This window comes from Erpetoichthys calabaricus, chromosome 14, assembly GCF_900747795.2.
Source record: "Erpetoichthys calabaricus chromosome 14, fErpCal1.3, whole genome shotgun sequence".
Taxonomy (NCBI): domain Eukaryota; kingdom Metazoa; phylum Chordata; class Cladistia; order Polypteriformes; family Polypteridae; genus Erpetoichthys; species Erpetoichthys calabaricus.
In genome coordinates this window covers 41,615,199-41,628,343 of record NC_041407.2, presented here as the reverse complement: position 1 = coordinate 41,628,343, position 13,145 = coordinate 41,615,199, and the positions used below count along the sequence as shown (strand labels likewise).

The window sequence follows — 13,145 nt, the reverse complement described above, 5'->3', positions numbered from 1 at the left end:
ATAGACTATTTAAATAGGTTATTTATGCCTTATGTTCTTTATATTTTTTATAGCTAAAGATACATTCTGCTCAAGCATGTCATGTAAGACCACTCTTCTTCTTCAGTAAATATCAGACATACTTCACAGCACACCACAATGCTGATGTCATTTGACTTTGTCCCACAGAGTTCAAAACCAGAATTTGATTATCTAAATAAATTAAGATAGACTTGCTTATAATGGCAGTAGCAGTCTGAGAAATACGGACATTCTTCATTTTCATCTAACCAGTATTGCATAACTTATATCTAAGGTGACTGTAAAATTTAACATTCTTCATTAAATATCACATTTATAATGTATTTAGAAAGTTTACTTACTGAATACAGGATATTTTTTATAGGAATTGCTCAAATTCTGACTACAACTTTTACAATGATCTGCCTCAAGAAGACTGGTGACATGATGAAGGACCTCATTGGACAACATGTTTTTCTGCTCTTTCCTGGGCTGCATATACTTTGTCTTATAATAAGTTATACTAGTATGCATGTATGCATGGTGGCACAATGTGCAGTGAAGGTAACATCCCAGAGACTGCTTTTCAGATAAAATATCTAAACTGACCTGACGTGCGTGAAAGAGACTGTTTGGTGCCTCATCTAGGGTTGACTCCTGCCTTATATCTAATGCTGCATACATGTAAAGACAGCCTCCAACCTCTGCAACCACCTCACTCAGGTAAGAAGGTTTGGGAACTGATGAATGGATTAACCATTTTGATAACTCTACAAAGAACTTATTAACTACACTATATTTACATTATTTCTAGGTATACATATAGAAACATGCAGTTTGTCATTTCATTATAGTTAATTTTTATTACATGAATGGATGCATTTACATACTGTTTATATACAGTACATATGACATAATTAACTAGCAACATTTTGTGCCTATCTTGGGAGCATTATAAGGGAGGGAAGTAGGAACTCCTCTTAGCCTATTATTCATTGTTCTGCAGGACAAAAGGATGCAAGCCAAGAGTCATATTCATTCAAGGTAGCCCAGTGTAGAGTCTCCGATAACTTTAAAAATTAATGAAAATTATTTAAAATTCTGAACAGTTTCAGCACTTATAGAGGTTACACATATATGATGAAAGCCCATGCAAGTTTATTAAATAATGTATTGTGGTCGAATGAACTAACTGAATTAAGATGTTTCAACCCAGAGTAGATCTATACTTACTGACCATGGCATGTTGCATGTAGATTAGCACATGCTTTTCATCGTACTCTGTACAGAAATCAATACTGACTCTGTGAACCAATGGAATGTACGCCTTCATTACATATACTTCTGTGACCAAATGTCTTCAGCAATTAAACACTCCATTCTTTTCAATTGACGAGAGTTCTTTTACGCTTGGTTGCTGACTTGAGCTAATGGAAGAATAAGACCTGGAATCCCGAGACTCTAACACGGGATTAAGATCCCTTTAGAATTGAATGGATCAATGGGCAGATAGTCACCACAGGAGCAGTAGAGTATGCTATGGATTGCAAATTACAGTTTATCCATCCATCCATCCATTTTCCAACCTGCTGAATCCGAACACAGGGTCACGGGGGTCTGCTAGAGCTAATCCCAGCCAACACAGGGCACAAGGCAGGAACCAATCCCAGGCAGGGTGCCAACCCACCGCAGGACACACACAAACACACTCACACACCAGGGCCAATTTAGAATCGCCAATCCACCTAACCAGCATGTCTTTGGACTGTGGGAGGAAACCGGAGCGCCCGGAGGAAACCCACGCAAAAACGGGGAGAACATGCAAACTCCACGCAGGGAGGACTTGGGAAGCGAACCCAGATCCCCAGGTCTCCCAACTGCGAGGCAGCAGCGCTACCCACTGCGCCACTGCGCCACCGTGCCGCCCCTTGCCAGTTCTAATTCACGTTAAAATTCTACGTCACTTATTGAATTCTTTCCTTTTCATTTGAACGTTTGTATTAATGATTTCACGCTTTAAAAAAAGCATTAACACTGAAGTGAAAAGCACCACCAATAAAACACAATTCATACACGTCGAGTGAAGGCAGGAAAAAAACGTCACACCTATTTAGATAAAGTAGCAATGCACTATTTCACGTTTCCTTTTAGAATTCACCAAAATATTACACCTCATCATTTTTTTTTTGATTACACCACAACAGTCACTCTCCGTTTTTTATGTTAATCGATTATGATAAATCAAACTGAATGCAATTATTTTTTACATTTCAAAACATCAGTAATTTTCCCACTTTACCCAACACTTACCTCACAGTCACTTCGGCGCCTGCCGTTTCTATGTGTTCCCAGCTTCGTCTCTAGGCAGCAGGTGGTTAATTGTACAACAGTGGGCGGATACAAACTTGCGGCTGCTATGACTATGCCAAACAGAAAGCTGATATCCATCAAAGGGGAAACTGTGTGGAAGCTTTGAAACCACGCGCTAACCTTGCCTAGTACTTATTTAGCTGTGAAAAGTGCAAGAGACATTTTCTCTTTGAGATAGGTGCAAATATATGCAATGAGAAGTCAAGCAAAATGTCACCTTTTATTGGCTAACAGATTACAATATGCAAGCTTTCGAGGCAACTCAGACCCCTTCTTCAGTCAGTTTGTAATACAAACTCAAACTCAGCGGGATATATGAGCCGCACGTAGAAAAAGTGCTAGTTGACGGGCCGCATTCATTTCTAAAAGAACAATATTATTGTTAATCAATTAATTAATCAGCAATACCACATTAGTATAATAATGCAGCTAGGGTTACAAGTTTACTCTACGTGTTTATTATAAAATCCACTTTTCCTGTTCAAATGTCGTTAAATGCAGTCTGACTGCTCAGTTGGCGGCGTTTGGCAGACACAAGAACGTCAAGATTGGGCTTGATGTCATTCGCGGTAGCCAACCACAATGTTGCATGCAGATGCTCATCTGTAAATCTTGAACATAAGGATGATTTGTTAATCTTCATTGATGAGAAGTACACTTTACATACGTATGTACTGCCAAACATGACCATGATTCTGGCAGCGGCTTTAACAAGTTTCGGAAATCTTTCGCGTGACACAAACTTATAGAACACCAATATCTATATACAGTTAGGTCCATAAATATTTGGACAGAGACAACTTTTTTTCTAATTTTGGTTCTGTACATTATCACAATGGGGGCGGCACGGTGGCGCAGTGGGTAGCGCTGCTGCCTCGCAGTTGGGAGACCTGGGGACCCCGGTTCGCTTCCCGGGTCCTCCCTGCGTGGAGTTTGCATGTTCTCCCCGTGTTTGCGTGGGTTTCCTCCGGGCGCTCCGGTTTCCTCCCACAGTCCAGAGACATGCAGGTTAGGTGGATTGGCGATTCTAAATTGGCCCTAGTGTGTGCTTGGTGTGTGGGTGTGCTTGTGTGTGTCCTGCGGTGGGTTGGCACCCTGCCCGGGGATTGGTTCCTGCCTTGTGCCCTGTGTTGGCTGGGATTGGCTCCAGCAGACCCCCGTGACCCTGTGTTCGGATTCAGCGGGTTGGAAAATGGATGGATGGATGGATTATCACAATGAATTTTAAATGAAACAACTCAGATGCAGTTGAAGTAACGTACAGAACCAAAATTAGAAAAAAAGTTGTCTCTGTCCAAATATTTATGGACCTAACTGTACTTCTGTTTAACCACAGTGTCACACTGCGTCCACAATCTCCATCTGTAAATCTTCTGAAACACAAGCAACGTCCACCGTAAACGGAGTCTCAAAGAGTACACATTGAGGTTCAAGTGCACTGAACTCCTCGAAACGTCGATCAAACTCTTCAAGTAATTGAGAAATTATATCTAAGTAATATTTTAAGCGTTCTGGTTCGACTCGTACCAACGACTGCATATCTTAGAAATGAGCCAAACTGCCAGACTGCAGCTGTTTGCCCCACAAAGTCAGCTTACATCTAAATGATTTGGCCACAAGTTGAGTGCGTTGAGATGTTCTATGACATCTGTAAGAAACGCTAAATCTGATAGAATAGACGGATTAGAAAGTTGGCAAACGTCTTTATCTTTCAGTACCATAAAAAGTGCTATCTCCTGCCTTAAAGTAAAAAACATCTTTAACACGTTTCCCCAATTCAACCATCTGATTTCGGTATGATACAGCAACTCCCCATATTCAGTGTTCATATCAGACAAGAATGAAGTGAACTGTCTGTGGTTGAGCCCTCTTGCTCGTATAAAATTAACCGTCTTACCAACAACGTCCATAACTTCATTTACAGACTTTTGCCGCACAGCGCTTCCAAATGCAGAATGCAGTGTACGGCAGTAAAAGGACCCGACAAAGAAAGCTGGTTTCGTTTTGATTTCGATAATCCCACAACACCAACGTTTTCAGAACACATTGCAGATGCATCATCTGTTGTCACGGACACAAGTTTATCCCATGGCATCCCTGCTCTGTTAATGCAACCTTCCAATTATTGAAAAATGTCACGACCAGTCGTTGTGCCTTTCATAGGTAACACATCTAACAATTCTTCGGTTACGTTTAGATTTTCACCAACCCCACGAATGAACACAACACAATGTGCAGTATCTGCTACACCAGTACTCTCGTCAAGCGCTGTGGAATATGCTTCAAAACCTTGTTCTGCTGTAATCAGTTGCTGATGAATGCTACTAGCTGATTCAGTGATTCTGCGGGCAACTTTATTTGCGGACAAACGTGTGCCTTCAAAGTATGAGGGGCCAAACAGGCCAAAAATCATATATTTTTGTACGAAAACTATTGGTTTGCATGTGAACAATACTGGTTTCATTCATATGAACTATATTGGTTCGTGTCCGTATATTATCGGTTTGTGCGTGAACTATATCCGTTTGTATATGCATAGCACTGGTTTGCATATGAACTATATTGATTCGCGTGTGTATATCACTGGTTCCAGTACATTTGTTATTGGTTTGTGAGTGAACTACATCGATTTACGTTCGCATGTTATCGGTTTACGTATGAACTATATTGGTTTGCGTTCTGTGCCGGTCTAATGATGGATTTGTGTATGCACTATATTGGTTTCATGCACGTCTTATTCTGGTTTCTTGTGGGTAACATATCAGTTTTGCGCTTGAACTCTATTGGTTGTATGTGTGTGCCATGTCGGTTTCTCGTACGAAACATACTGGTTATGCCTGCGCACCCTATCGCAACTTTGTGTATGACCTACAGTATATCGGTTCTGCGTGCCAACTATATTGGTTGTTCACGTGATCTTCAGCGGAAATGGGAGGGGCAAAAAACAGGAACTCGGGGACCGGTAGAGTCATGGATCGTGTAGAGAAGCCGCCAGGAGACGGATCTGGGTGTAAACAGAGCAGTATTTTTTTCCGCACAATAGGTTTGCGAAAGGACTTGGTGGTAATTATTACTCTAACAGAATCTGCCTTTGAGTTTGTAATAAACAGAAGGCTGAAGTTAAGTACGTATTTGGTCATCTTTTTATTCGCCCAGCTACATGCTCGCTTGCAACTCGTGACTGTACTTTTTCACACAGCTTTTGCAAACTAGTTACTTACTCTAAAGGCAAAATATTCTGCATTTACGACTGACGCCTTTATCCAGCATAACATTTAGTTACTACTGGTTACATTTCTTATGCCCAGCGATCCCGCACCGTGCCGCCTAGACAGGTGAAATGACATGCTCATGGACACACAGTGTCACTATCAGGACTTGAAATGACAAATGCAGGGTTTAGAGGACAAAGCCCTAACCACAATGCTCCAATGCTTGCACATCTACAACGTGTATATTATTTGACATAATATACCTGTAAACTTGTCCAGGACAGATTCCTTTGTTAAAGTTGAGTTTAACATTTTCAGCCCGTTCAAGTCCTAAATCTGGAATATTTATTCGTTCAAATAATGTATCAGTTTGCCGATTAATGTACACGCTGTAGAATATTTTGCCTTGCTCTTAACATTGAAGAAGAAGCTGGTTTTTAAATAAGTAGCTGCCTGCAAACATATGTGTAGCTATGAGTAAATAAAAAGCCCGCTGAATGCGTACCAGACTTAAGTTCCGTGATCATTTCAGATGTTAAAAATAATCACCACCAAGCCCTTTCACAAACATTAAGTGGCATACAAAAGTATTCAATCCCCCTGAAAGTAATAATTTTCTGCAAGACTAAAAGATGTATACACATACTTATTCATTCAGTATTTTATGTGACAAAACATTTCCAAAGTGGAAATAAACCATTTTCTGTAGACATTTAACTGAAGAAAAAAAACTCCAAAGTTAATGTTTGCATAGGAATTTAAACCTTTATGCTTTGGAAGCTCCATCTTTACGCCAATGACAAATTAATTACAAAGGTGGCAATCATTTAACAGTCACAATTAAACATGATGAGGTGCTACTTGTGAGTCCTTTCTATCTCTCTGGATATAAACAGCCCCCTTTGTAAGGGCCGTAATCTGTCGTGGACAGTCACTGCAAAAATGAAAAAAAGGAGCATTCTACTGATGTGAGAAACAAAGTTATTGAAATGCACAAGGCAGGGAATGGTTATAAAAATATCAGAACAGTTTGAATGTCCCATTGCGCACTGTTGGATTCATCAACAGAAAGTGGAAGGTTCATCAAAGTACACAGACTGACTAGAACAGGCTGTCCCTCAAAACTCAACATCAGAGTGAGACATCAACTGGTGAGAGAGGCGACTAGAAATCCAAACGTCACTCTCAGACGTCTGCAATGCTCTTTGGCTGCAACTGCAGTGAAGGTGCAAGGGTCCACAATTTCAAGAGCTCTCCATAAAACAGACCTCTATGGAAAGGTAGCATGAAAGATGCCCTTCCTTAAGAAGGTCCACATAAAAGAACGTATGGTGTTTGCCACAAAGCATGAGAAAGACCCAGTTAAAATGTGGAAGGTTTTTTGGTCAGACGAGACCAAAATAGAAGTTTCTGGTCAGACTTAAGAGGCATGTGAAGCGTAACACTAACATTGCCCAGTCCTCAAGAAACAACATTCCTACAGTGGAATAACGTGGTGGCAGTGTCATGCTATGGGAATGTTTTTCATGTACTGGGACTGAGAATCTTGTCAGAGGTAAAGGGACAATGGATGGACACAAATATTGCACAATTTTGCAAGAGAACTTGTTTCAGTCTGTTATGAAAGCTTGGGAGAAGATTCATCTTTCAACATAATAATGACCCTAAGCATTAGGCCAATGTGACACTGGGATAGCTCAGAAACAGAAAGATGAATGTTTTGGAGTCAAAGCCCTGAGCCTAACCCTGTTGAGAATCTGTGGCACTATTTGAAAACTGCTGTTCAGAGGTGCCATCTCAGCAACATAGAGAGTCTCTAGAAATCCTGCCAAGAAGAATGGGGCAGAATCACTACAGAGCAATGTGCAGAACTGGGGCTTACTTACATACCCCAAAAGAATGAAGGCTGTTACAGCAGCAAAAGGGTTCTCGACAAAGTATTAATGTGTTGGGCTTGAATACTTAATGCAAACACCAACTTTGGAGTTTTTCTTCTTCAGTTAAATATCTACAGAAAATGGTTTATTTAGACTTTGGAAATGTATTTTCACAGCACAAGAGTTAACATTAGAAAGACTGAATGAATAAATACGTTGAAAAATCTTTTGTCATACAGAAAATTAGGATGACTTTTAAAGTGATTGAATACTTTTGCATGTCACTGTATGTTTGTGAAAGGGCTTGGTGGTTATTATTTTTAACGGTATTTTCCCTTAATTCTGAAATAAATACGGGGCTGAATTTAGGTGCATATTCTGCTGGCTTTTTATTCAGTCCTCGCTACATCCAGTATATGCTTGCAGTCAGCTACTTACTCACACAGCTTTTGCACACCAGCTTCTTATTCTATTTTAACAGCATGGCAAAATATTGTACAGCATGTACAGTAATCAGCATCATTACAAACTGATCCATTATTTGAAAAAATAAATATTCCATATTTTGGTTCTGCACAGGTCAAAAATGTTAAACACAACTTTAATTTAACAAAGGAATCTTGTCACAAAACTATGAAAATTAAGGTGGCCCAACGTGATTTAACATTTTACAGTGACCATTAAATATCACAGTAAATCCTATTTATCAGATATTGGAGTGGAAATACGCAGGTACTCGTACCGGGCAGGGAAAAACTTGGCTGCATCTTAAAAAACGCATATGCCTTGTCACAAAACTGTGAATGGTAAGGTGGCCCAATATGATGTAACTCACCTAATTGTGGAATATTTAGCTTTTCAAAGAATGGACACGATTATGTCATATAATATACATGTTGTAGATGTGCAAGCATTGGGGCATTGTGGTTAGGGCTTTGTCCTCTAAACCCTGGATTTGTCGTTTCAAGTCCTGATAGTAACACTGTGTGACCATGAGCATGTCACTTCACCTGTTTAGGCGGCACGGTGCGGGATCGCTGGGTATAAGAAATGTAACTAGTAGTAACTAAATGTTATGCTGGGTAAAGGCATCAGTCGTAAATGTAGAATATTTTGCCTTTAGAATAAGTAACTAGTTTGCAAAAGCTGTGTGAAAATGTACAGTCACGATTTGCAAGCGAGCATGTAGCTGGAAGCGAATAAAAAGACGACCAAATACGTACTTAACTTCAGCCTTGTGTTCATTACAGACTCAATGGCAGATTCTGTTAAATAGTAATAATTACTATACTGCGCTGTTTAAACCCAGATCCGCCTCCTGGCAGCTTCTCTACACCATAGACATAGAATTACCAGACGGCGCATGACCAGCAGCATTATACGTCAATGTCGCCACCATATTGCAAGTGGCACTGCTGTGGAGTGAAGTAATGGATAAAGATGCCTCACGCATATGCTGCTTGGGATTGTGCAAACCATTGTACGCTCTGTGGAAGATGAATGTTCTTTTCGTTCCCTTGTACTAATCCTTGTCTAAGGAGTTAAGCAGAAGTAAGCTTTAAAAACATGCTTTGCTGCGCAAACAGAAAAAAATATTTGTCAAAATGACTCAAGGTCTAAGCATTCCACACTGAGACTGCCTTATCACGTTTTCCCTTAGTTTACATCTGAACGCCATAACAAAGGGGCCAAGAAAATCAAGTTGCAAAAGGGGCATTGAAGGGGCTCAAGGATTGTGTAAAATAAGAGTGTTGACTGTTGCATTTCATAATGAATATTAAATCACGCATTCTAGGGGTATAAAAACTTTGCCCCACCCAACAAACAGTTGTTCAGAAGAGCCCTGAAGCTGTCAAGTAATATTGATTGCCTGTTTTTCTGGAACCTGCTCACTGTGATGATGAGAAAATAAAGCTGCTATATGACCACACCTGCTGTCTTGTCTGGTGTCTTCGTCCACAGCTCCAAACCAGATCCTGGGGATTACATTTCATAGGTAAGGCTGAACAATTGTTTTGGTTATATTTGGCCATTAGAAACTCCCATTTTATAATCTTAACTTTAGCTATGCCAGGCTAAGCTAGCAAAGCTATGCATTTATGTGGCTCAAGAGAGCCTCCAAACAACGTTTTGGCTAAACTCATTTAGTCACTAACTATGTAGATTGTTGTTAGCTGTTAACATTTCTCAAACTCTGAAGGTTTTCCAAAGAAATCCACCTCAGGAAGCAGTGGGAGGTAGCCCTTAGACGGGATTTTGAGAAAGCTGTCCTGCGATGTGTGCCATGCTAGTTTGGTAACAAATGCTGTCCCGGCATCATATGATTAAAGCTACCACTTGCTCACATTAAAAAACAAAGGAGGTTTGATGATTCCTTCTGAGGGTACAGTCAAGGTGGTCAAAGTAGCTGAGCGTGTTATTCGACAGCCGACATTAGGACAAGCTGTCAGTGTATCTTTGATCAATCAGTTTGTTTGGGCTGAGATTGGTTCAGATGATGTGTTTTTTCTCAAGGAGCACATTGAGGAAACACTGTTTGAAATTGACAACCATCATTTTATGCTCATGTCTTTAGTTGTGTCTGCCTTCCACAAACTAAGGCTGCACCATATTGCCAGACTGAATACTCTCAAATTACAGGATCTGAGTGAGCAAGAGGAAGTGTAAGTCTGTAAGAGATCAGTGAGGTAGGGAGGAGCAAGACTGTGGAGAGCTTTAAATGTTTAGAGCAGCATTTTGTATTGTATTCAGTAGTGAACAAGGAGCCAGTGAAGTTGAAACATGTTATTATTCTGGCAGCAGAATTTTGAAGTTGTAAGCGATGGATACGTTTTTGTGGGATGCCAGATAGAATAGCATTACAATAATCTATACGTGAAGTGATTGGGGCATTAACCAATACTTCAGTACTGTGTTGCGTAAGAAGAGGACGAAGTCTAGAAATGTTTCAGAGATGGAAGAAGGCAGTCCGAGAAATGTTACTTATATGGGAGGAATTATTTAATAATAATAATAATAATAATCTATGATAATAAAAGGCAAAGCCCTCACTGACTGACTGACTGACTGACTCACTCACTGACTGACTGACTCACTCATCACTAATTCTACAACTTCCCGTGTAGGTGGAAGGCTGAAATTTGGCAGGCTCATTCCTTACAGCTTACTTACAAAAGTTAGGCAGGTTTCATTTCGAAATTATACGCGTAATGGTCATAACTGGAACATATTTTTTGTCCATACACTGTAATGGAGGAGGCGGAGTCACGTATCGCGTCATCACGCCTCCTACGTAATGAAATGAACTAAAAACAAGGAAGAGATTTACAGCACGAGTCAAACGAGGGAACGAAGGTAAATGACGTTAATTTTTGACTGTCTTTTAATACTGTGTAAGCATACATATTAACACATGTGCAATTAAACGTGTGCATTTACGGGGTGATTTCTCAGGCTTAAAAGCTCGCCTTTTATCAAACGCGGGAACAAAGGTAACTGACGTTGTTCACTGTCTTTTAATACTGTGTAACCATACATATTAACACATGTGCAATTAAACGTGTGCATTTACGGGGTGATTTCTCAGGCTTAAAAGCTCGCCTTTTACTAAAAAGGTAAATGCTAAACTATTTTCAATCAGTTTAATGAAACGCTCCCGTTAAGGATTGCAATAACATATTCGCGAGATAAAAGAACGAAGTAGGGGGAAATGACGTAAGAGTCGCAAACAGCGAAGAGCAAAAAATTAATTAAACAATTGAGAAGGGAGCGAGTGAAGCATTCAAGCATGTTCATAAGGGAAACAAAGCACGGTGTAAAACGTAACTTTAAATTAAGTTTATAGAAACGCTCCCCCTGCGGATTGCAATAACATATTCGCCAGATAAAAGTTTAATGAGAAGACACGAGGTATAAACGAACCACACGCCGTGGCGCAACGTTAGGGGCAACAGTTTCAACCATTCTATGATCTGCTTCTCGCAACTGAAAGACGGCACATGGCGGATGTTAGCCGACTTGCTGACCGCAACATTAGGGGCTTCAACTCTGGCGCTGACACCACATCTCAGTGCCAACACTTTCCACACTCTACTTAAAAGACACGCCCTCCTCACTGGACAGTTACAAAGACCAATCAAACTAACGATGACATCAAGTATTACCCAATCAAAAGTAGGAAAGGAGGCATCTTCATAAAATGCGTGTGGGATGATTTGCATGAGACGCTGCTTTAAAAAAAATGATAAAAAAAATACGGGACAAATCCCGTCCAGTATTGATTCAAAATGGGACGCGCAATTTCATTCTCAAATGCGGCACGATTCCGTATTTTAAAGGACGGGTGGCAACCCTACAGTGCCAGGTAACCACCCATACAATCAGATTGTGATTCAGACTAGGAATGCAATGAATGTAATTACCCCGATCTACATACAAGGCGAAAGTCTTGCAACATTCAAAGATGATGGTTTCGGATAAGTACACCATACAACATAAAAGAGCTTATGAAGCCTTGAACCGAAAAAAGCAACATCTCAGAGATCGTAAAAAAAAAAAAAAGGAGGTAGTGTCGTTTTACTCGCTGTAGATTTTATTCAAACATTACCAGTTATTCCACGAGGGAGACCAGCAGATGAACTCAACGCGTGTTTAAAATCCATGCTTCTCCCACGCTCGGTTATATGTCGCGTGTTCTCGGGTAGGTACACCAAAAAATGTATACATTTAAGCATGTAATGGACAAACAAAAAATGAGGTATACCCGAGGGCACTGCAGTAGTACTTAATCTAATTTTACTTCTTAAATGTTAATGTTTTACTGTTTAATAATTTATACGCTTCTTATATGTTGTTCAAATTCTTTTATCAAAATACCAGTGACAGCGCAATGCACGATAACATGGAGTGAATACACCATACGCATCCGCCCACGGCCGCCCTGGTGTGCGCAGATACGAGTTGATTCTACAATAAAATAAAATAAACATAAAAAGAGTAATACAATCATCACCCATAAAGCGGATAGTAGACGTGACGTACTATATGTGTACCAGATTTCAAGTCAATAGGTGAAACGGTTTGCGAGCTACAGGTGATTTAAAATCCTGGACACACACACAAATTGCCACGGTTTTACTGTTTAATAATTTATATTTATATAAAATGTGCTTCTTAAATATTACTTCATATTCTCATATGATAATGATGTTAATATTTATATTGATTTCTATGTTATTGAAACTTCATGTATGTGTGTATATGTATGTGTATATGTATGTGTATATATATATATATATATATATATATATATATATATACTAGCAAAATACCCGCGCTTCGCAGCAGAGAAGTACTGTGTTAAAGAGGTTATGAAAAAAAAAGGAAACATTTTAAAAATAACGTAACATGATTGTCAATGTAATTGTGTTGTCATTGTTATAAGTGTTGCTGTCTTTTATATATATATATATATATATTATATATATAATATACACACACACATAAACATTTATATACATATATATACATATCTACATATCTACATATATATACACACATACATAAACACACACATAAGACTTATTGACTGAAACGGGCTTTCACGAAAACAGTTAGGGCTTTGCTACAGGATACACCCTCCACAAGTTAACCAAGTAAAAATAAAATATATATTTCTGTTTTATTT

The 13,145-nt window shown here is 39.5% G+C and overlaps 1 protein-coding gene across 1 annotated transcript in view; it reads right to left on the bottom strand.

Moving 5' to 3' along the window:
* tekt2 (tektin 2 (testicular)) overlaps positions 1 to 2,398 on the bottom strand; it is a 70,186-nt gene extending 67,788 nt beyond the window's left edge. Inside the window, exon 1 of the mRNA XM_028819394.2 lies at positions 2,311 to 2,398. The gene's annotated coding sequence lies outside the window, so the exon portion shown is untranslated. The remainder of the gene's footprint in view (positions 1 to 2,310) is intronic.
* Positions 2,399 to 13,145: the final 10,747 nt, after the last annotated feature.